General features: G+C 45.8%; 1 protein-coding gene across 1 annotated transcript in view; it reads left to right on the top strand.

Moving 5' to 3' along the window:
• CDK12 (cyclin dependent kinase 12) overlaps positions 1-15,478 on the top strand; it is a 57,720-nt gene extending 42,242 nt beyond the window's left edge. Inside the window, exons 14-17 of the transcript XR_897292.2 lie at positions 7,146-7,232; positions 7,729-7,868; positions 11,477-11,576; positions 15,163-15,478. The gene's annotated coding sequence lies outside the window, so the exon portion shown is untranslated. The remainder of the gene's footprint in view (positions 1-7,145; positions 7,233-7,728; positions 7,869-11,476; positions 11,577-15,162) is intronic.
• Positions 15,479-21,516: the final 6,038 nt, after the last annotated feature.

The raw sequence follows: 21,516 nt of genomic DNA, 5'->3' as shown, positions 1-21,516 counted from the left end.
TTCGAATTCCTGGAATCCAGTGTTCCTAGTTAACCTCCAGAGAAAAGGAATTCATTTTCATTCTTTATATATTGCAAGTTCATGACTAGGAGTGTGAACTTCACCCTACTAGAGAATATTATTTCCACTTCATAGCCATGGCTATCTTTTCAATTTTGGACCTAAAGGCAGAAGAACTAACTATCCTGGACTTTTTTTCTCTATCACAGCCATGCCTGTTTCTAACTAGAAGCCATACTGTTCAGTACGTACATTCCTTAGGCACTATCTTTTCCCAGACAGGCATTCTTAACTATGGTAAGGTTAATGCCTCAAGGAAATTAACAGTTAATGTTCTTGGTGCTGAACTGAGATTTTTATTGTCATTAAAGATTGCTCTATAGCTTGACTGTTTTTTAGGTATTGAGTAACTTCTCTGTTTACAATTTGGTCACCTGAAGGAGTAGGTGGAATGGAAGTGGGGAGTTCCTCAAGTGAGTAAATATTCAACCATTCCAAGGGAGAGGTGGAACTGCTAAGTCTTCTAGTTATCCCAAGAGGCAAGGTGAGCATTTCTGGACATTTTAGTTAATATTACTGTCCAGGTGTGTCATTTCTCATAGCCTTGGGCATACTCAAATGAGAGTTTACAGCAAGCCAGGATTGACAGACTTAGGGGAAAGTATGACACCTGGAGGAATTACTAGTAGTACTCTACCACTCCTCACCATAACCAGCTGTCTCTCCATCTCCTGTCCACTCATTTCTTTCCATTTACTATTTTTCTCTCTTCCCACTCACTACCCAACTCACATGCTTCGGGCCTTACCAGAAGTATTGATCACCTAACCCTGCTGAGTAGAGTTATTGCTGCTTCACAGTTTTGAAGGGTAATAAGAGGCAATTCAGAAGACATGTCTATTCCAGATCCTTAATATATGGTGTGAGAGGTGAAGGAGAAAGCAAAATAACCATTATTTTTTTTTAATTGCTGAGGGCTGTGAAAGGAGCTTTTAATTTATGTTGTGTAGGGTACAAGAGATTTTTTACCTGTCTAGGAGAGACAGGGGAGCTCAACCTTCACTTCATCCTCTTCCCTCATATCCTGAGACTGTTGGCTTTTGCTGATGACATTTCTAAGCCCAGTTGCAGATGATGTCTGTGGGAAGTAAATCTTGGTGAGAAGAGGGCCCTGCTGTCCACAAGGAAGCAGATGAGGGCTTTCTTGATGCCCTGGTGATTAATCACTAGAGTGCCAAAAACGCTTTGGCCACTGGATTGTCTCATATCTCTGTCCCAAAAAATTAGTTGTCCAAGGTTGAGAGAAAGAGGCTGATATGAAGTTAGTCTTTAATATTCTCTGGATGGGTGGTTGTTAAGTGAAGCTTTCTCAATATGTAGCCCTCAGCGGCAGCATACTTCTCTGGACTAAATACTCACGAAGTAAACTCAGACGTAGGTTCCCTAAGACGTGGAAATAGATGGATTTTTGGATGTTTTGTTCTACCATGGTTGTAAACTGCAGCTAGGGTTGATAGTTCTAAAGGAATGAAGGACATTTTATCCAAGCCAAACCATACCTGAAAGAGGCAGATGTTAAGAGGAGAGATGTTAAGCTACAATGTAGCAGTCATAGCTAAGTGAAGAACAAAGCCTGAGTCTTGGAGGATGATGTCTTATCTTTAAGGAGTCTATCTGATGGGCTGTCTCAAGGAGAAGATCCTTCTTCCTCCTGTGTCTCAGAACTACAACACTGCCCAATGAGAGATACCTTGGGTGAGGATCAGCTCATAGACAGACAATCCTCCCCACCAAGACTAATGCAATTTTGAATGCTTTTGGCCCTGGAGAAAAGGGGGTGAATTCAAAGAGAAAGCTTGAGAGCCTGATCCTTTTTATAAATTTAGGACTGTTTGAGTTTAGCCTTGTACCAGTATTTGCAATTTCTTAGGAGACCAGCGGTCTCATATGAAATGAAGCAACATAAGAAGGATATGGAAAGAAGGGTAAACTAGAGCAGTCTAGTAGCTGAGCTGTAGAAAGAAACGGAGTATAATTGCTTTTAAAGAAAAGAGAGATATGGAGTGGAAGGAAAAATTATGGTTGGGCTAGTAAAATTAGGGGATAATGTTTTAAACGTTCCCAGGTCATTTCAGAGAGGCTCCTTCAAAGCGCCACTGTTAGTAAGTTCCCCTTGATTACAGTAATGTTACCTTTATGGTTGGAGGTTGGAGCTAGAATCCTTAGGCTGGGGAATGTTATGAAGACATTTCTACTAGGGTGGCTAGATTATGTTAAGCAAATAATTTATATAGAGATAGTTTGCTTAGCATTACTATCTACATAGTTTAAGGGGGTAATTCAGGAATAAGGAAAGAATGATATGGATGCATCATATTAAAAAAATTATTTGTATTTTTGGAGTTTTAAGACTCTCCTGCAGGTGGTTTTATGTATTTTCGGTCAACCTAGAAACTGGTATTATTCCTCTCCGCTTCGTTTTACATCCAAGTGAAGGCAGTACCTAGAAGAGCAAACTAACCAGAATGTTAGGGCTACAAAAAGACATTAGTTTGTCTAGTTCAGTGCCATCTTTAGCCAATGCAAAAACGGGCCCAGAAAGGAGAAACCTAAGGTATTAGGAAGAAGAGAGAAAACAGGAACTAACATTGTCAGGAAAGTGCTGTTTCAGGTATTGTGCTATGCACTTTGCTTTTATTACCTTGATTCTTAAGCACTTGAGGCTAAGGGATGGAAAGATTAAAAGGCAAATTCATGTTATTATCATGAGCGATATGTAGGAGATAAAGGGGAGTGGCAGATCACTTTTTCTTATCTAACCACATAGGGCTACACTAGAGAAAGTGAAGAGTCAGCTTTTGAGAGTGAGGTTAATCTAGGGAAGTACTGGCTAAATAGTTGAAAGAGACTCATGAATAACTTCTCTATTCCTAGACACCTTCCAAAAATATGGTCAGGGGTAGGCTAGAAGCAGGACTGGTAGGGAACAAGATTACCGTTGGCTCTGGGAGTGATTTGCATTCTAGAAAATCAGGTCATGACCTGAGAATATAGGATTAATCTTAAAAATGGGGGACAAAATGGGGCTTCTCATCTTAAGGGGTCTTCAAAGGGAATAGTGTTTATATACTGTGAAGGAAGGAGATAAATTCCTTTGGTGGCAGTGCTTGTTATTTGTTTTTGCAATACTTTGAAATCATAAAACAATTTGTAATTTTTGAAAGACTTAGTGCCAAGTTCAGTATTGATAGGGGCAGGTAGCAGCCTGAAAATTGACATTGAGAATAAGATTTTATTCCTTGTAGTTGTTTGATTTAATCCCCCAAGAGTTATACCATGAGAGCTGCTTCAGTGAGGAGCAGTAATGTTATTAGCTGAATCATGTCCTGAGTAGGGCAATTTCTGGGGGGAAAATTAGGGGAGGGTCCTACTTTTAGGAAGTTTCGGGGTCTAGTGAGAGATGAATCTCATACTTGGGTAGGAAGTGGGGAATTGCTATTTATGTCAGGTTATAAAATGAAACAGTAACCTAGTATAGGGGAACCTAAGCAAAGGAATAATCAGAAAATAATTGGAGTTAACCAGAAAAGATTCTTTGAAGGTAAGAAAGAAAGAGAGGAAGGTGATTAGAGGGAGAAAAAGTATGGAAAAAGGTTTATGTGTGTTTTATGCAGAAGGCTCTGAATGGACTAGTCGGGGTTCAGTGGGAGAGGAATATTAGGAAATGAAGTCAGAGCAGCAATCTTGTTGGCTAAATGAGGAATTTAAATTTGATTTGGTAAGCAGTAACGGCAGTGCATGATGAGATGAATATGATGTTGTAGACTTTTGCAGCTGTGCTGGGTGAAGGAAGCAGAAAGCTTGCCTAGGATATTATTGCTCTGGTTCAGATGTGAGGCCCTGACGGCCTGCACTAGAGTAAGACAAGGGAATGAGAAGAAAGGAAGTGGGTCCACAGGAATTAGGAAACCTTGATAGTTTGGATGTGAGCTGAGGAATAAAAGATAGCATGAAGATGATGACCCCAGGACATACTTATACTGTTGATGGTGATGAAAGAGGTAGCAGTTTTAAGAAATAGGAAGTGTTTATTAACCACTTGATGGGATGTGTCTATGTTTAGTACTGCAGAGTCTAAGAGGGGGTGCTGCCCCTGGAAAATAGTAGTTGGAAAACTAGGTAAAAGAGAGTTTATTGCTCCTAGTATGTATGTGCCCACAGACTTTAAGAATGCTCTCCTGCTCCACATCTGGGAAAGAAAATCCAGGATGTTTTTGTTTTTTTGCCAGTTTCTTCTCCTTTAATGCTTTGGAATGGGATATGACTAGCCTGTGGCAGCATGTGCCTGTGGATGCACAATTCTCTGGCTTGATTCTTGGAAGGCCTTTTTTTGTCCCTCCCTGGGGGTCATTTGTATCTCTGGTTCCTGCTCCCAGAGCCATAAAGTGGGAGCCCCCATTTATTAATTGGGTTGGGACTGGGGAGGGGGTCGGCGGGGGACTCTTTAGTGCGGCAGGCGGGGGTCTTCCCGAATGAGCCCATTAGCCAGCCCCAATGGCAGCTGAAACGGGGCCGCAGCCAAGTCCTCTCCGTTTCAAAAACCTTCCATCGCCTGCAGCAGATCAGAACAAGGCCTGCGGGAGCCCTTAGCTTCTGATTGCAGCTGTGAGGAAGGACAAAACAATTTATAGGAAGCCAAGTAGCTCCTGTCTTGCTGTCTTCCTTTCTGACTTTGGGAAGGGGGAAGACTGGGATGTGGTGTCCCCTCCCACCATGGCTTCTTACAAGACACATATAGGCCTAAAGTAGGAGAGAATAGGAGTGAGTATGTGTATTGTTAGGATATTTATGTTGATGCTCTGGATGTGTTTACACATGTCTTTGCTTGCTTATTTCATCCACACACAGTTGTATTGGATAAGCTGCCACTACTTATATGGGGTTCTCTAGGGCAAAGCCAGGTATGTGCTCAGACTCTTAAACAGTCTAGGGTGTATGCTGGGGGCATGGGGGTGGGAGGAGGCACACTTATACTCTTTCCTGCCCAATATAGTTACTTACCTTGTCTCCTATCTGCTTTATCAAGATTCGGGATTGGAGTTAGATCACCTTCTTAATATCTTTTCTTTGTGATAAAAGGAGTTTGGCACTTAAAGGAAGGCCTCCTACTGGGACTCACTTGTTTGTCCCTTAGTTAAGCCAGCATGAGAAAGGCAGGCATCTACAGGGGAGCTTCTTCCTGCATTGGCCCAGAGAGAAGGTGTGAAGGGCAGGAATGTCTCACTTCCTAATAGAAATACACTTGTGTCCTCCCTTATAGAATCATAGATGGCCAGATCTTGAAAGGGACCCTAAGAGATCACCTAATTCAACCTCTCAGTTTACAGAGCAGGAAACAGGTTTAGGGAAGTGCCTTACCCACAGTCTCATAGTGAGGTAGTGAGTGGCAGCCAGCCAAGACTAGATTCCAAGAGCCAGAATCTTAACCTACATGAGTATAGAGCCCTTTAAGGTCAACTCCTGAGAGCCCTGGGCTTCTTTAGGAAATGAAGGTAGAGCTATGAGATTTTGAGGGGGTGGGACAGATTGATGTAGAGAGGTAGACATGAAACACATTAGTAGAAAACAGAAGCTTTATATATTTTTACCTCAAAGACTAACTTTTCGATGGCATTGCAAATTGTGCAGATGTAATTTTTATTTAAAGTCAGGAGTTCTTGTGTATTGGGAAGCAAAGAGCAGCTGTGGCCAAAGAACCTGATGCCCTCAGTTATCCCAAAGTTCAAGGAGCACTTTGCCACCATCTCTGGGGGTTGGACAGCCGGAAAAGATCTCAAGCAACGTGAGGAATTTATCCCTAAATCTCAACCCAGGCTTCTTTGAATTACAATACAGCTGTAATGAAAAAATCAGAAAGAATAGAAAAAATCAGAAGGAATAGAAAAAAATCAGAAGGAATAGAAAAACACATCTCACCTGCTGGGAAACGGGAGTCTCTGAAAGAGAAGGGATTATAGAACTCTAAATGGGTTATTCTCTGAGATTACAGGGAAATTGGGGGTGGAGGAACTCACCTCTCCCTTATTTTTTATTTTTATTTTTTAGTTTTGGGTTGTTGGTTTTCTCCTTCGATGAGGCTAAAGGAAGGCTCTACAGTTACCTAAGACTTAAATAGTGTGCTCAATGGGCTGATAGGTATGGCAGGTTCTGAAGTCATCTTACTGTGGTGCTAAGACTCCCTTCCCCTCTTTGGACCTCTCCCAGATGTATCTACAAGTCCCTTCCAATGTTTATGCATTTGAGCCTCGCAGCCACTGATGAGCTGAGGGGAATGCTGAAGAATCCCTAAGCTGGAAGCAAAACCTTGGAGGGAGAAAGGCACTACTGGCCTGCTTAGAGATAGATTTCATGGGTCTAGGTCAGAGGGGCAGGGGGTCTGTGTAATGAACATTGTCTGCTGATGACAGATCCTGGTACATATCCTTTACATTTTCTCTATCATACCCTAATTGATAGCATAGGGGGAATGTGGAGTTGGTACCTTTGCAAAGTCATCTCTACCTAGGGAATGTACAATAGACCTACTTGCTCAAATTCCTAGGGAATGTACAATAGACCTACTTGCTGTCCTGCAAAGCTCAAATCTCTTTTGTCTCATAGGACCTTTTTTTTTCCCCCCTCCTCCTCCAAGTTCTCAGAGAAGCTATTTTGGACAAGAGAACCTCAAACACAAGCTGATGATCTGATCTAAAACGGCCTCCTCTAGTCACCTTCTTGCATTAACTTTGCTTTGACCTTGAACCATCATTACCCTTTATAATTCTGGGTTTTGCAGCTTTTGTTTCTGTTGAATTCTTTATCTCTTAAGTAAATAGGAACCATGGTTTTTACTTTATCAGGCTAGGGACTAGTTCCTTGGAGGTAGGAGTCTTATAACAGTTATAACTGTCTCTGGGAGCATACTTAAAGTTCATAAATCTTGCCTGGGCTTCATGAATTCAGGTTGGAGGGAATTGGAAGAATGCTGACCATCACAATCACTGTTACCTACTAAGGCCATGCTCCTCGGTGAAAGACCAAAGACCTTCTTTAGTGTCTAGTTCTTTGTCTCATGTCTAATGTAACCTGTCATTTTCCTTTTACAGGTAGCAGCAGCAGGAAGAAGGATGGCCCCTGAGAAATGTTGTGATGTCCATCAGTCATCTGTTATCTGGAGCCCTGACTCAAGCCAGGTAGGGACCTAATTTCATCAGTTTGCTTTTGTAAGGGACGAATACACACACACACACACCCGCCCCGCCCCCCCCCCGCCCCCCGCCCGCAACACAAGCACTGTCTCAGGGAAGTTTCTTATTCCGAAAGATCTCCAGTGGAGTTTCCTTAGCTTTTTATTTGACCCTATTATGGTGTCCTACCTTCTGATGAACAATTTCTCCCTCCTGTCTAGAGAGGGTTACCCCCTTTATTGGCACTGACAGGCATTTCATTCCTGTTCTTCCCTCTTGGATAGCTGTGCTAATGGTTATTCCTCTATGGTGGGATGCTGATGTCTGTTACTCTCAGCCTCTCCTCTACAACACCTGTCCCACTTAACCACCACTTCATACACACATAACCCTGCCTTCTTTTTCCCCAAGAAGCTATTGTCTCTCCCGTTATTCTAAGTCAAGATAGGGTAGTGCTGTCCCTTCTTACTATCTCTCATCAGCTTCTCCACCTCTTTTCCAGGTTTGATGGGAAGTCCACTTGTCCAAACACTGTGTGAGACACCAGTAGAGACATACAAGACTGCTTCTCTCCATCTTCAGTGCCCAGAACCAGGCAGGTCACCAGCCTCTAGTGCCCATCCCCACCCTTCTTGCTGCCAGGTAAGTGTGCTCCTCTCCCTACCCATCAACCCCAAGCAGGGTCATATTTCTCTTTTGGAATATTCCTCTCTGTTAAATATCTTCAACAAGTGGGGAAGACCTTGAAGACTCAGCTTACTGCCTTGGTGACTTCCAGTCCTAATCTTTAGCAAGACCTTCCTGATGTTAAATCTCCTTTGCCTCTTCTGTAGTTCAGAACCATTTCCCCCATTTAATGAGTGCGGGAAGAAGTGACCAGTAAACAGATGGTATTTGACACTGGAAGGAAAGGTCTAATGACAGGCAGCCCTTCTCTTTGTCCAAAGCCCCATATGTGCATTCTGCTCAGTGGCCTGGCATCCTTGGAGAGTATCTAAATCTTTTGAGGGAAAGGTATTTGTTTATCTGGTGTCCATTCTTGAGGACAAGGATCTCAGGCTCTGTAGAGTCTGTCCCGGAAACCACCACTAGGTGATGCTCTGTCTTGAGCTCAGGTGGCAGCTGTCTCTGTCGTCTGGCACCTATAGAGAATTTGGCAGGGGTGCTGGAGCCTCTTGCCATTGGAGGTGACATCAGCTTACCCTTTTGACATTAGATCTCCTGTCTCAGCAATGCCTCTTTCACCCCTACCATCCAGACAGCATAAGCAGCAGTCTGAAATAAGTGCCAGCTCTAGGTAAGGTGCTCCCTCCTCTGATAGACACATACCTTGAGTTGGGGTTAGGATGGAGTGGGTGGAGGGATGTGGCAGGTGTTAGAAAGCAGGAAATGTCCCTGGAAGTGGTTGAGCAGTAAGCGTGTACTGGATACCTTGATGGCACCGAGAGCACCAACACTTATAACCCCGCCCATCTGTCTGTCAACCTGGCTGGCTGATCGGGCAAAGCTGAGGGGCCAGTTGGACAGCTGCAGTCTTGGTTTTTGCCACACGAGGGTGCTGCTGACCAATTAAAACTCCTGCCCCTTAGCAGACAGAGTTTGGCCAATGGGGGCACCCTTTCCCCAAGACAGAGGTCAGAAAGACCCCAACAGAGCCTGAGGCTGGTACCTAAAAAGCAAAAAGAATAATTAGTACCATTTGTTTTTCCTTAAAAATTCCTGATACCCTGAACACTTCCCTAGTATCCTGGTATCTCAGTATGTTCCCAGCTGAACTTGGGAAGCGCCCTAGCTCTAGGCACTGAACACCTTGCACAAGTGCTTCTCTCACCTCAGAGTGTAGCTGCCTCCAGCTGTCCACCCCACTGTCCTGCCTCCAAGACAGTCACTTTTTTAGCCTGGAGGGTGGGGTACCTGTGGTTTTCAGAGGAAAAATCTCTTAGAATTGTTTTAAGAGAAGTATCTTTGTTAGTAAGAGTGTGTTGGAGAGAGGACTGAAGATAAGGTGGGGAAGTTCAGCCTCTGTGCTCCCATCACCTCCCCCAGCACAAACCTGCAGAGCTCAAGATGGTTTAGTGGATGTTTGCAGCCTGAGTGGCTGGAGGATACCCCAGGACACCCCAGGTCTCTGAGTCAAAAAAGGTGTCAGAAAGCAGGGTGGGGAGGGGGGCTGCTTTGACCCATGAGCCTCATACTGACCCTATATTGTGTAGTGGCTCTGCCATGGATTCAAGTGGCCATGGGGCCCTTATGGGGATGAGGTACCACACAATTGATCCTTAGTCTCTATGAAGCCCTTCCAGGCTGAATAGGCTAAGGGATGACAGAGGTTCTCCTCCTCCCTCCTACCCCCATGCCCGAGGGCCCCTCCCCAGGAGGACAGCTTGATTAAACAGTCGGTGCTGCTGGAATTACTGCACAGCTGGCGCTCCCCCCAGCACCCCGAGCAGAGCAGCAGCGCAGATTAAAATCTCCAATTAGCGTTAAAGTGAAGTGAGGAGGTACTGAGGCTGCCAAGGAGGCCAGACGGGAGCTCTGGGTCAGAAAAGCACCCCCACTCCTTCCTGGATTCTGAGTGCCACCCTTAGTCACCCCTTCTTTCCTAGCTCCTCTCCTGACAGCTCTCAGTGCCCATGAGCTTTGCATTGCTTGGGGTCAGAGGGAGGGCTTTATAAGGGGCAGACGGTGGAGGGGCAGATGCCTTATCTGACAAAATGCTGGGGACATCATAAGTGTGGAAGAGAATGAGAGTTATCAGTGCTCAAGGGAAATACCTCACAGCCTGCCAGGCAGCCAGGTCGAAGTGACTTCACACTACTGCTGTTTCTTTTTGCCTAGAGAAAGGGCAAACAGAACAAATCCATCTAGACTGTCTTACCTGTGAGGTGCTGGGGAATGTGGTGCCCACACAAACGTCCATCCTTGTATATTTTATCCTATTTGACCCATCTGCTCCCACACAAATTATGGCTCCTTCCTTCTCCATCCCTCTGTTCTTTCCTCTGCTTTCCTGTGGGCAGAAGTAGGCACAGCCTGGCTTGGGAGCATTGCCATGCCCTGCCACCTGAGTCCTAGCCGGCTCTTCTTTATCTTCTTTGCAATGTGAGGAAGAGCAGGGATATGCCAAGAATGGAGGCCTCAAACTCTTCCAACCCCTGAATATCACACATCCCACCTAATGGCCCTCTACCATTTACACTTCTGCCCTTCACCCACTAAGCCCAGAAGGAGGGCAGCATAGCTAGCCATGCCCTTTGACTTCCCTCTGCCCCTTTAAAGAAAATGGAGGTGGGTACCCAGCTGACTGAACCTACTCACACCTCTAGAAATTAGACACCAGGGCACAGTGCCACCCTCCCAGGCTGGCACATGCTACCCTGGCAGAGGTTCAAATAGCACCCCCCCTCGCACTGCCATACCCCCAACCCCTATGTCTTCCTCTTCTCTCTCCCTCTTTCTTCCTCTCTCTCTCTCTCTCTCTCTCTCTCTCTCTCTCTCTCTCTCTCTCTCTCTCTTTTTTTTTCTCAGCTCAAAGCACAGCTGAGCCTTCAGGGGAGGGGGCATCAAGCTGGGGCAGGGGGGTGGAGAGCTCCAATAGCACGTTTTCACCTGCCATTTAATTGGATGTATTTTTAATTAATGGGACCTCAGGGACCAACATGAGACAATCTGATCTCTGAATAGGGACAGGGGAGGGATTGGGTAAGGGAGGAGGATTGGGCCACTGGGTGCGGTTACCAGGAACCCAGGCCCATCAATCACTGGCCACTTTGTGTTCTGGCATGGAGAATGGTGAGGTGGAGGAGGAGGGGAGGCACTGAGGAGAGGTGCCAGGGTTTCCCCCCAGCTGCCAGAACCTCCAAAAAGGATGGAACTGTACCGATTGACTCAGGTCTGGGGCCCAGAATTGCAGCCAGGATATTAGGTAAGGCTCTTTTCTTGCTCCTAGGGTTTTGTTCAGTTGGGCTTGTCCCAGTGAGTGCTGTAAAACTGTGAAAGGAAGGTGGGGTCAGAGCTTTGAAGAGAGAGGACAAGAGCCAGGGACCATAGAACCAGAGACTGTGGTGAGAGGAAAAAGGGCAGGGTTCAGAGATATTTCTGTACGTTTGGACATAAAATAAATGCCATGGAGATTACATGCAGAACAGCATGCAAACGAGGCCTGGTGCCTTCGAGGTATGAATCATAGAACCTTACTGTTGCAAGAAAAAGAACTTGGAGCTCATTTTGCCGTGCACTTCATTTTACAGATGTGGAAACAGAGACCCAGAGAGGGGAAATTAGTTGAATCCTGTCCTGGTGTTGCTTTGTGTTCCTGGATTTGGAGAGTTCCTGGGAACACAGGGAAAGGTAGGTAGGTAGGGTGTGGGGAGGAAAGTCAAGGGAAGAGGGTTGGCAGGATATTATTCTCTGTTGCCACCAGTCTCACATCTCTGGCCCCTGAGTCCTGGAAGGAATGGAAGGGAATCGGGCAGGTGCATTACTGGGGGGACATTTCCCTCATACAGCTTGTTCCAGGGGTCATCTCATCCATTCCATTGCTTCTAAGCAGACAGATCCCTCATTGCCCCAGTTCCCTTAGGATTTTATCATATTCTATAAGGTCCACAGGGAAGGAAATACACTAACAATCCCAGTTCTTTAACCTATAATTAAATCCCCCAATGATGACTAAAGATTGAGCTTTTTGTGAGATTTTATCACAAATTTCCCCGATGCAATGTAAGCTGCTAGAGAAAATTAAGCCAGAAAATGTAACAAGCAGTGGTCTTATACCTCTTATCCATGTCTAAGCTGAGAACAGAGACAGAAACAAAACTGAAGGCTCTGAAAGCTGAGTCAGAAATACCGTTGCTTTCATGTGGTGCCATGGCCCCAGAGCTCTTTGTTGGCCCCATCTGGTTGTGTGATGTTGGTGTACACTGGAGAGAAGGGCACTCTTCTAGCTTTCCCCATCTCCACCTTCCTGCTTCTTCACTGTTCAGACACTAGGGCTAAGGAGAAAAGGGACTTTCCCACCAGTTTGCCAAAGGTGGCATTTCCTAGCATCTTCTTCCTCAAAAAATTCAACATTCTTTGTTCTATGCTTCATAGTTTGAGGTTAGGGCAAGGATGGGCACAGAGGTTGGAAAGCAGTGTGGTTAGAAACTTATCACACCCTCCAAGCCCCAACACCTTTCCCCACTCCCAGAATTGTCTTCTCGTCTATCATAGTACCCCATTTTATATCTGCAAAGATCCTGGGGAAGACCAGGATATGCCTCTCTTAAGTGTCTCCAGCCTCGTTCTGCCCTGTCCTTAGACTCTCAGGGTCATCTCCTTGGCCGTCTGATTCTCCGCCTTCTCTACTGCCAACAGTATGAGAAGGGTCCCCTCATATCCCCCCAAAACAGTCTGGAAAGGATCTATCTAGCTCCTTCATTGCTTCTGATGGCCGGCCGGTAGGGGAAGAGAACTGTGCCAGGGAGTTGAACTTCTCTGTGCCAAGGAAGATTCTCTTGTCAGGAGAGATGAGGAAGAAGCTTGAAAGTGGGGAGAAGATAAAAAGGGAAAATTTGGAAACTGAGAGGCCTGTAGTCTCACCTGTGAGGCTGGCTGCCTACCATAGGGCAAACCATTCATATTGAATATCTTTCGGGGGATTTATTAGATGGCTTCTGTTTGCAGAGCTGCTGTTTTTCTTCTGAAACACAGCAGTAGAGAAGAGTATGTAGTGAAGAAAAAGGGGAGAGGATGTCAGGCTTTTAGAGATCCTCTTTCTCACTCCTTGTCCACCCCTCCTCCAAACCAACATTGGAAGCATATTTGACGGGCTAAAAGGTCCTTAAAGAATTCAGTCTAGATTCTGGATGTTTCTCTAAGGAACAGGGCCTCCCTTCCTCCAGGTCCCACCAGCCCTGCCTCATATTCCCAAGGTTTAGCCAAGGGTGCCAGATCTACAGCCCTGGAGTCAGATCCTGCTCTGGAATCCAGAAGAAACCCTGAGCCTTTGCAGGGAAAGAGGGATAGACTTGAAGTAAGTGGAACACAGAAGTAGCAGTACCCAGAATCCCCTGCAGTTTGGAGAGGAGCTCATTATTAGCCCAGGGTTTAGCGTGTACTCTGATAGGACCCCCTTCCTCCTTCTCCTTCAGTGTGTTCCACTGGGTGGAGAGAGATCTGGATATATAAACCTCCTACTCTGATACCTTGAAGATTGTCATGCAGATACCCCCAAAGCCATGGAGGAAGGGAAAGAAGGCATCTCAGAGGTGGCAGTGCCATGATGTCCATCAGCATCCAGGGAGAGGCCAAGGAGAAGAAACAGTGACCAGAGAGGGAGCAAGGAGGAGATGCCTGCTCCTGAAACAGCCTCCTTACCCCATCCTCTCCTGTGCCCCCTCTCTCATGCCAACAAAGCTGTGTGCCCAAGTGTGCCAACTCTACTGGCTGGCAATCCTGCTCTGCCGTGCAGGCAGCCGGCTCTCTGCTCCAGCACACAGAACATGGTGGGGTCTCTTGTACTTCTTTGCTCACTCATCTCAATGTGTCTGTGTTGCATATTCCTAGAGATAAAGAAGGGGGCTCTGGCCCTTCGAGTAGGAAGATGCTGGGCTCTGGGGCCTTTTGGGTGCATATCTGCCTAGCTAGAGGAGGCAGGGAGAAAGAAGGCTGCTGGCAGCTCAGCTGAGCTCAAGGTTCTGGTGACTCATAGCAGTGGGGGTGGTTCATGAAAACAACAGTGGGGAAGGGAGCCCAGGCCTGTTAGAGCTGTCTTTTGCCCATTTCTCCTTCACTCTGAGCTCTGTAGATGAAGGTTTCTCATCTGGATTGTGGGGCAAGGAAAGCCCCTAGCTATGAAAGAAGAGAGAGAAATGAGAAAGAGAGCAGAAAAGGCTGAGCATTCTCACTGAGAGGCTTACTAGTGAGGAAAGGATAAGAGAGGCCAGTTATTGCCTTTACTGTAACCGTTGGCTGCACAGAGGGTACTGGGCGTCCGCATGTGCTGGGGCAGCTCAGTGCTCCTGAGCACCTTCCAGAAGAGGTGCTTTCCAGGCAGGCACAGCTACTTCTCCCTACCCTCACATGCCTGCCCAGAGCTCTGGGTACCCAGCTAATACCACATGACTTAGGAATTTTTTTTTTTTTTTAAGCACCATTATAAGACCAGAACCTGGAAGGAGTACCACTGGTCTCTTACCTGAAAATAAGCATCATAGATCTTTAAAGGTGCTGATTCCCTCTTCCCTTACAGGCCAGGCTGTCAAAGTGCATCTTCTCCATTCTTTTCGAATCAGGGGGATGATAGGATACTAAATTCGAGATCACACCAGCAGAAAGGGGCTAGACAGTGGACCAGGAGAACCACCCATGCCTTTGAACACAGCCCCAGGGGCCTCCTTGTTTCAGCAGAGGAAAACAGAATCTTGGATACCAGTGTGTCCGGATACATAATAATTACCCTCCCTCGAAATTCAGAGAGGGATGGGCTAAGAGGAGGGGAGTTCTCTGACAAAGTGACTATTCATGTGCCTATTTCTATTTCTTTCATTGCTGGTGGTTCTGCTCTCCAGCTGAGGTGAGGGGCCCTCTGCTGGGATGCTCCTAGAGATCCAGAGATGATTTTGGTTGGAGAAAGGGACAGACCAGTCACTCTGTGTAGGGACATGGGATCAACTCCACCACCTGCCTGCCCCCCCCCCAGCTCTCCCTGACGGCATCAGGAGTCCAGGGGACCCCCCTGGAACACTCATAATAAAGCTCAGTCCTGAACTAAACCAACAGTCGCCCAGCTCTGATATAAAAATGGTGCTGTGAGGGGAAGGCTGGGTGTACCAGGTTCGGGGGAGATACAAGGGCGTGTGAGTGAGTGAGAGATAGAAGCTTCACTCAATATCACATGCTTCTCTTTCTCAAATCTCTCCTTGGCTCCCCCTTTTCTTCCAACTCCCTTCAGCCAACTCCAGTCCTGGCCATCTCATCCCTTCCAATCTAAGAAGACGTGGTAAGTAGTTGTCTGTTCCCTACACTTTTCTCTCTCTCACTCTCCTCCTCTCCTCCCAACTCCCAGCCAAAAGTTAGTTATCCCATTTGAACTCTTTCCACCAGGAAATGCCACCAGGATCTGAACCCAGAATCCCCAGCCTCTGTGACCACTCTGACTCTGAGACTGATTCATCAGTCCTCATCCTCCCCACAAGTATAGCCAGGCCAAGACTTGTATGTCCATGGGCATCAAAGGCCCTGACTCAAAGCAGAGGGCAGCCCTAGGGGTGCAGTGGAACCCAGCCCTAAATGCGTATGTGCCTTTGCATTGGGCACACTGGTTTATTAGTGTTATTTCAGCATTGTGATGCAGAGAGAGTAAGTGTAACAGCTGCTCCTTGCTTGCAGTGTTTATTGTTACCTAGAGACAACCTCCTGGCTTTTTCCCAGCTCCCCCTTCCCCCCAGCCCAGCCCCCTCCCTGCCAACAGTTCTACTCTCCCCACACTGATAGGAAATTTATAGCTTGCCCATACCATGCCTTTAACCCTCTCATATCCATAGAGTGGGTGGTGAGGGAAGCCAAAGTAATCAGTGGGTATGCTTGGGCCCCAGCAGGGTAAAATAGTGTATGGAGGATGGAGGGACAGATTCAGGGAGGGATGAGACTTACCCTCCCCAATCTATGTGTCCAGACTCAGGCCCCAGTTGTCCTTCTGGCTCTCGCATTCAGAAAAAGGGCTTTGGACCTAGCCTTGAGATGCCAACATCCTCTTCACTAGGTTATTCTCTACCCTAGGCATCTCTAAGGCCCCCAATTGGGCTGCCTGGTTCTGAGCAAGTCCAGCAAGATAATATTGAAACAGGAGGAGTAAATACCAAGTGGCAGAACCCCCAGTCCCCTCCTCTCTATAGAGATGTCATAGCTAGAAAAACAAGAGGCTCTGGCATGAGGGATGCTGGGTAGACCTCCACAGCTAGGTAGATGTCAAACGTGAAGCTGGCTGCTGGGCCTGGTAGGAAAAACTGCTCACCTTAACTTCACCCCGAGCCTGGCACTGAGGTCCCAAGAGACAAGGAGGCCATCCTCCAAGCTGGTCTCCTTGGTCTGTTTAGGCTACTCCTTTCTGCTTTTCCTGGTCCATATTCTGCTCATCTTTTGGTTTGATACCTTGGGGCAGATCCAGGAGACCAAAGGGACTAATGCATCCTAGTCATGGCCTCAACAGAACTGAGAAAGAAGCAGCTCTTCTATCCCCTTCCTGACCTAGGACCTTTTGTGGAGGGGCACCATGTCATAAGTTCACCATCCCCACTAGAAATGAGAGGAAAGGGACCAGATTTTAGTAGAAAGGATAGAGGTTAAGCATATGGAAAAAGTTATTTATGAGATGTAAGACTTCAGAATGGGCCTACTTCTTCTCTTCAGAGAGTTTTCTTCTGCCTGGGGTGTATTTAAGTCTGTGCCTACCCAATGGGCATTGGAAGAACAGGGTTACTTTTCTGGAGCTCCTTCAGATGTATCCTCGTGCAGTTTTCACACAATGCACCCCTTCTCAGTCCTTCTAAATATAGCATGCATGGTGGTTAGTTCACAAGTTTTGGAGGCACACAGCCTTGGGTTCCAGTGCCACTGCTTCCATTTATGTGCTATCAGCTCTGCTACCTTGGTAAGTCACTTAACCCCTTTGAGCCCTAGTTTCCTTGTCTGAAATTCAGATGAACAGCCTCTTAAGATTGTGGAGAGAATTTAGTGAAATAATGTATGTAAAGTACCTAGGACAGTGCCTGATACTGAGTAGGTGCTAAGTCAGCAGTTGCTGATGCAATAGAATCTATTTTATGGAGTCAGCAGGGCTGACATTGCTTCAAAGACTCCATGAGTCCCCTGAAATTATAGGCCAGATATGTGTACGTGTATATGCTGGGGAGAATGTCCGTAGTTTTCTTCATAGTGTGGAGCTGGTGGTGGCAGTCTCCTGGAAAGGAAATAGCCCCAATCCCTTGAGTCAGACTCCCCAAGAAGTCAGTTCCCCCATTCCCATTCCTCTCAAGCTAGGAGCACCTTAGGCAGTGTTGTGCCTGGAATTACAGCTTCATCTAGGAGGGGAGCTGGGAGAGAATAAGTCATTAGGATAGGAACACTAGCATTTGCCAGGCACTTTATAGTTTATTAAGTACATTTACCTACATTAGCTTTTTGGATAGCCAGAACATAGCAGTAAAGTGAAAAGAACTACCATTTATTGAGTGCCTACTATGTGCCAGGCATTGTGCTGGGTGTATTTTTTTAAAGTATGTTTAAAATCTATAGACTTTTATTACCTAGATGTGCTATGATTTATAAGCCTCATCCCCTATTTTTAATCCTTTAGATATTTTTACTGTTCTAAATAATACCACAGTAAATATTCTAACACATAAAACTTCATGCATTTTTTTGTAGTAGATTCCAAGAAATGGAATTATTGGGTCAACAGATACAAATATCCTCCCTCCCCATGATTATGATCATTTTACTGATGTACCCTAATGAGAATAATATTTTTTAATCTTCCTCTTTGGAATTCTGCAATGGAAACACAAGGGCAGCCCCTTCTCCCTCCTATACCCAGCAGAGCCATTAATAATCTATCATAGCTTTTTTAATTGAGGTAATTGTAGACTCACATGCAGTTGTAAGAAATGGTACAGAGATCCCTTGTACATTTTTCCTACTTTCACCCACAGTAAGATTTTGCAAAAACTACAGTGTAATATCACAACCAGAATATTGATATTGATATAATCCACCAGTCTTATTCAGATTTCTTGTTTTACTTGTTCATGTGTGTGCGTGTATTAAGTTCTATGCAATTTTATTACCTGTATAAATTCGTGTATCTACCACTACAGTCAAGATACTGAATAGTTCCAACACCATAATTATTCCTCATGTTGCCCTTTTATAATCATTCCCATCTCACCCCTTCCTTAACCCTTGGCAACCACTAATCTATCCTCTACTTTTTAAATTTTGTCATTTTAAAAATGGAGTGATACACTCTATAACTTTTTAGGATTTTTTAGCTTTTTTCACTAAGCATGATTCCCTGGAAATCCATTCAAGTTTGTGTATGTTATCAATAGTTCAGTCCTTATATTTATTCCATGATATGGATGTACCACAGTCTGTTTAACCATTCACCTGTTAAAGGATACTTTGTACTCTCACTTTGTACTCATTAGGAAACAATGTATTAGCTCATTTTACTTGGTGTGCTCAGTGTTTTATATTCACAATTATTAAGCTTCTTAACCCTTCAGACATGGCACTATTATTATTTCCATTTCATAGGTGAGGAAAATTGAGGCTCATAGTAAATGATTTTCCCATGATCACATGCTGTTAAATGGCTAAGAAGAGCCTAGAACCCAAGATAATAGGGCTCTTTCACTACACCAAGCTTTCTCAGACCATGATTAAGTTTGCTGTGGAATGGGTGTATTGGAATGGGTGTACTTGAAGGCAAGAAGAGTATTGGAGCAGCCTGGGTCAATTCAGGTGCTTGCAGCTAATTTGGTTCATAGGTTAGAAGAGCAGCAGTATCATAGAGTAGGGGCAATATGGCATGTGCCCTTGAAATTGCTTCCCCTTTGCCTGGGAGGAACAAGGCTGAAGTGGATGGAGCCCATAAGCAATCTGCCCACATGGTCTGTGGGCCTATTGGGAAAGGGAGGATCTAGCCTTTGGTTGTCTTAGAAATGTGAAGTTAATTGTATCTCTGGTGAGGTCTAAGGAAATTGAGGCCCATGACAATGAATGAGCCCTCTACTCTGGAGGGGTAAGGGAGATACAGTGCCTTTTCTTTTTTTTTGGTGGCAGTGAGGGGAACTACAATTCATTTACACACACATACATACACCTTGGGCAGACTCAGTGTCTGGAACATGGTACAGAAAGAGAGCAGAGTGGAAGCAAAAATGCCAGTCCAGCGTTTAGTCCTGACTTCACCACTTCTCTTTCCCTCCAACTAAGTCAGAAGGAGCTGGAGAAATCGTTTGGTCTGTCCTTCAGCCTCTGGGCACTGGTTGACTCTGACAGTGGAAACCTAGAATTGGCCCAGACGTGATGGATGGTAGAGATGCCAACTTGTAGGAGAGAAGGTTTGGCTCCTCTCCTGGGAGCTGTGTCTGGCCAAAGGCTGCCTCCTCCCACCTCCTGCTGAAACTGGCTCTTTTATAGTTGATGTTACCATTGCTCCCTTGGCCTATTCCAGTGACTCTGGACTCATAACAATTTTCTGTATCTACTTATGGCTCCAGAACCAGGCTAAGTGACATATCACTCTTCTCCATCTCCCTTGGTCCATCTAAAATGGCACATCTTCTCCCAGTGGTACCCACCATCCTTACCCAGTAATTCTAGCCATGGGGCATAAACACTGAGGCCATCAGGATTTATAGGGACTACACTGCATTGTTAAAACAAGAGATATCCATTCTGCATCTATGTTTGGTTGAAAGTTCTTAGGTACAAGGGAGACCACTTTACCACCTCTTATTCCTGCTGAAATTTCCTGCTTGTCAGAGGTCCTGAATATAGCTAGGAGACATCTATCTTCCCTTGGAGCCAAGATGACTCCTAATGAGGAAATCTCAGGACCCCCACTTACTCCCTTTCCTTGACTGCCTCTACTCCAGGTCCCCTCCTTTCCTCCCACCACTCCTTTCCCATTCCTCTCCCTTCTCCTCCCCTCCCCTCTCCTCCCTTCCTCTCTCCCTCTCTCTCTCCCTTTCTCTCTCTCCCTCTCTCTCTCTCTCTCTCTCAGCAAGTTTTTTATGTGATTACAGGCACTGCATGGTAATTAGTGCTAAACTCATTTGCACAACTACAGTTAATTGGCTACAACAATTAATTAATGTGTTGGAAATTTGGCACTGGAAAAAAAAAGTTTGTCATCAAAAAAAGGGCAAAAAATTGTAGAGTAAGGTACCCATAAAAATTGAGGGCAGGCTTCAAAAGCCCAACTGGGCCTCAAACTTCAGGCTGGCCTCAGATGCCTTTCCACTCTCAACTTCAACACAGTTTCCTCCTTCCTCTTTCATTTTGTTTCCCTCTTCCTTTTATTCCCTCTATTTCTCTTCCCTCTCTCTCTCTCTCTCTCTCTCTTTTTTTTTTTTACAACTTAAGCAAACTCATTTCCCTGATAAAATATAGCATGACTAATGGCTAGAGCATGTAAAAATCATTGGGAAAATGTCCTTGGAAGACGAATGCATTTTCAGCAGAATAATTAACTTAATTAACAAATTCACATGCATATTCATCAGGCTATTAATGTCTTCTCGGCTCAGCTTGATGAACATTGCGGTAATAACCATCTCATTTACATACTGCATTCTACTGCGATCCAAAACAGACAACATACAGGCGTATACACACACACGCACACTTGCACAAATACACACAACATGCCTGGGCCGTTTTCACTTCCAGGTTGGCTGGGAGTGTGTGTGAGGGTTGGGGTATGGCAGAGGATGGGTGGGAACCCTGACTGGGTGGTGTGATCTTTAGAGGGTCATGAGTGAGGTGGGGTAGGGATGCCTACATGTGGATGTCTGAGAGAACTTAAATTCATATTTCTCTCTCTCTCTCTCTCTCTCTCTCTCTCTCTCTCTCTCTCTCTCTCTCCCTCCCCCTTCCCCCTCCCCCCTTTTTCCTTGTTTCCTTTCCTCTGTGTCATTTTCTCTCTTCTTCTCTCGCGCCCCCCCAGTCTCTCTAGGGAAAAACTTGGTATCCGTGCCAACTTTTTCCCCCTCCCCTCCTCCCTCTCTCTCCTCCTTCCCCTCTCCCAACTGCTGCCAGCCGGCATCAGCACCGAATTGCCATCTCCTTGAGCTCTCTGTGGAGCAATCTCAGAGAGCAGTAAGGTGTGACGCGGGGCTCTGCCGGCTTCGCAGCACCGCCTGCGGAAAGAGCGCAGGATGGCGGAGGAAGATTAAGAGAAATCGCGAGCAGGGCTCTGCTACCATTGGTGTGTGCAAACGCCGAGGAGGAAGGGAGAGGGAGAGCGAGGAGGGGGCCAGAAGGGGGGGAGGGGGACCAGCAGCTGTCGGCCTAATTCTTCTAACACTCTGCTTGTGGTCATATTAGAAAAACAGATTATGCCCCTCGGTGCCACTCACTTATACTTGACATACGTTAATGTTCTATATCTCCATTCTCCGGTCTTGACAACAGTGGATCGGGTCAAGGAGGATGGGGGTCTGGGTGGCCAAGGGGCACAAAAGACACTACCCCCTCATTCTCTCGTGACCTCCAACCTCAGTCTGTACTAGCCCTT

This window comes from Pteropus vampyrus, unplaced genomic scaffold (assembly GCF_000151845.1).
Source record: "Pteropus vampyrus isolate Shadow unplaced genomic scaffold, Pvam_2.0 Scaffold570, whole genome shotgun sequence".
NCBI classification, from domain to species: domain Eukaryota; kingdom Metazoa; phylum Chordata; class Mammalia; order Chiroptera; family Pteropodidae; genus Pteropus; species Pteropus vampyrus.
This window is presented reverse-complemented; position numbering and strand designations above follow the sequence as displayed.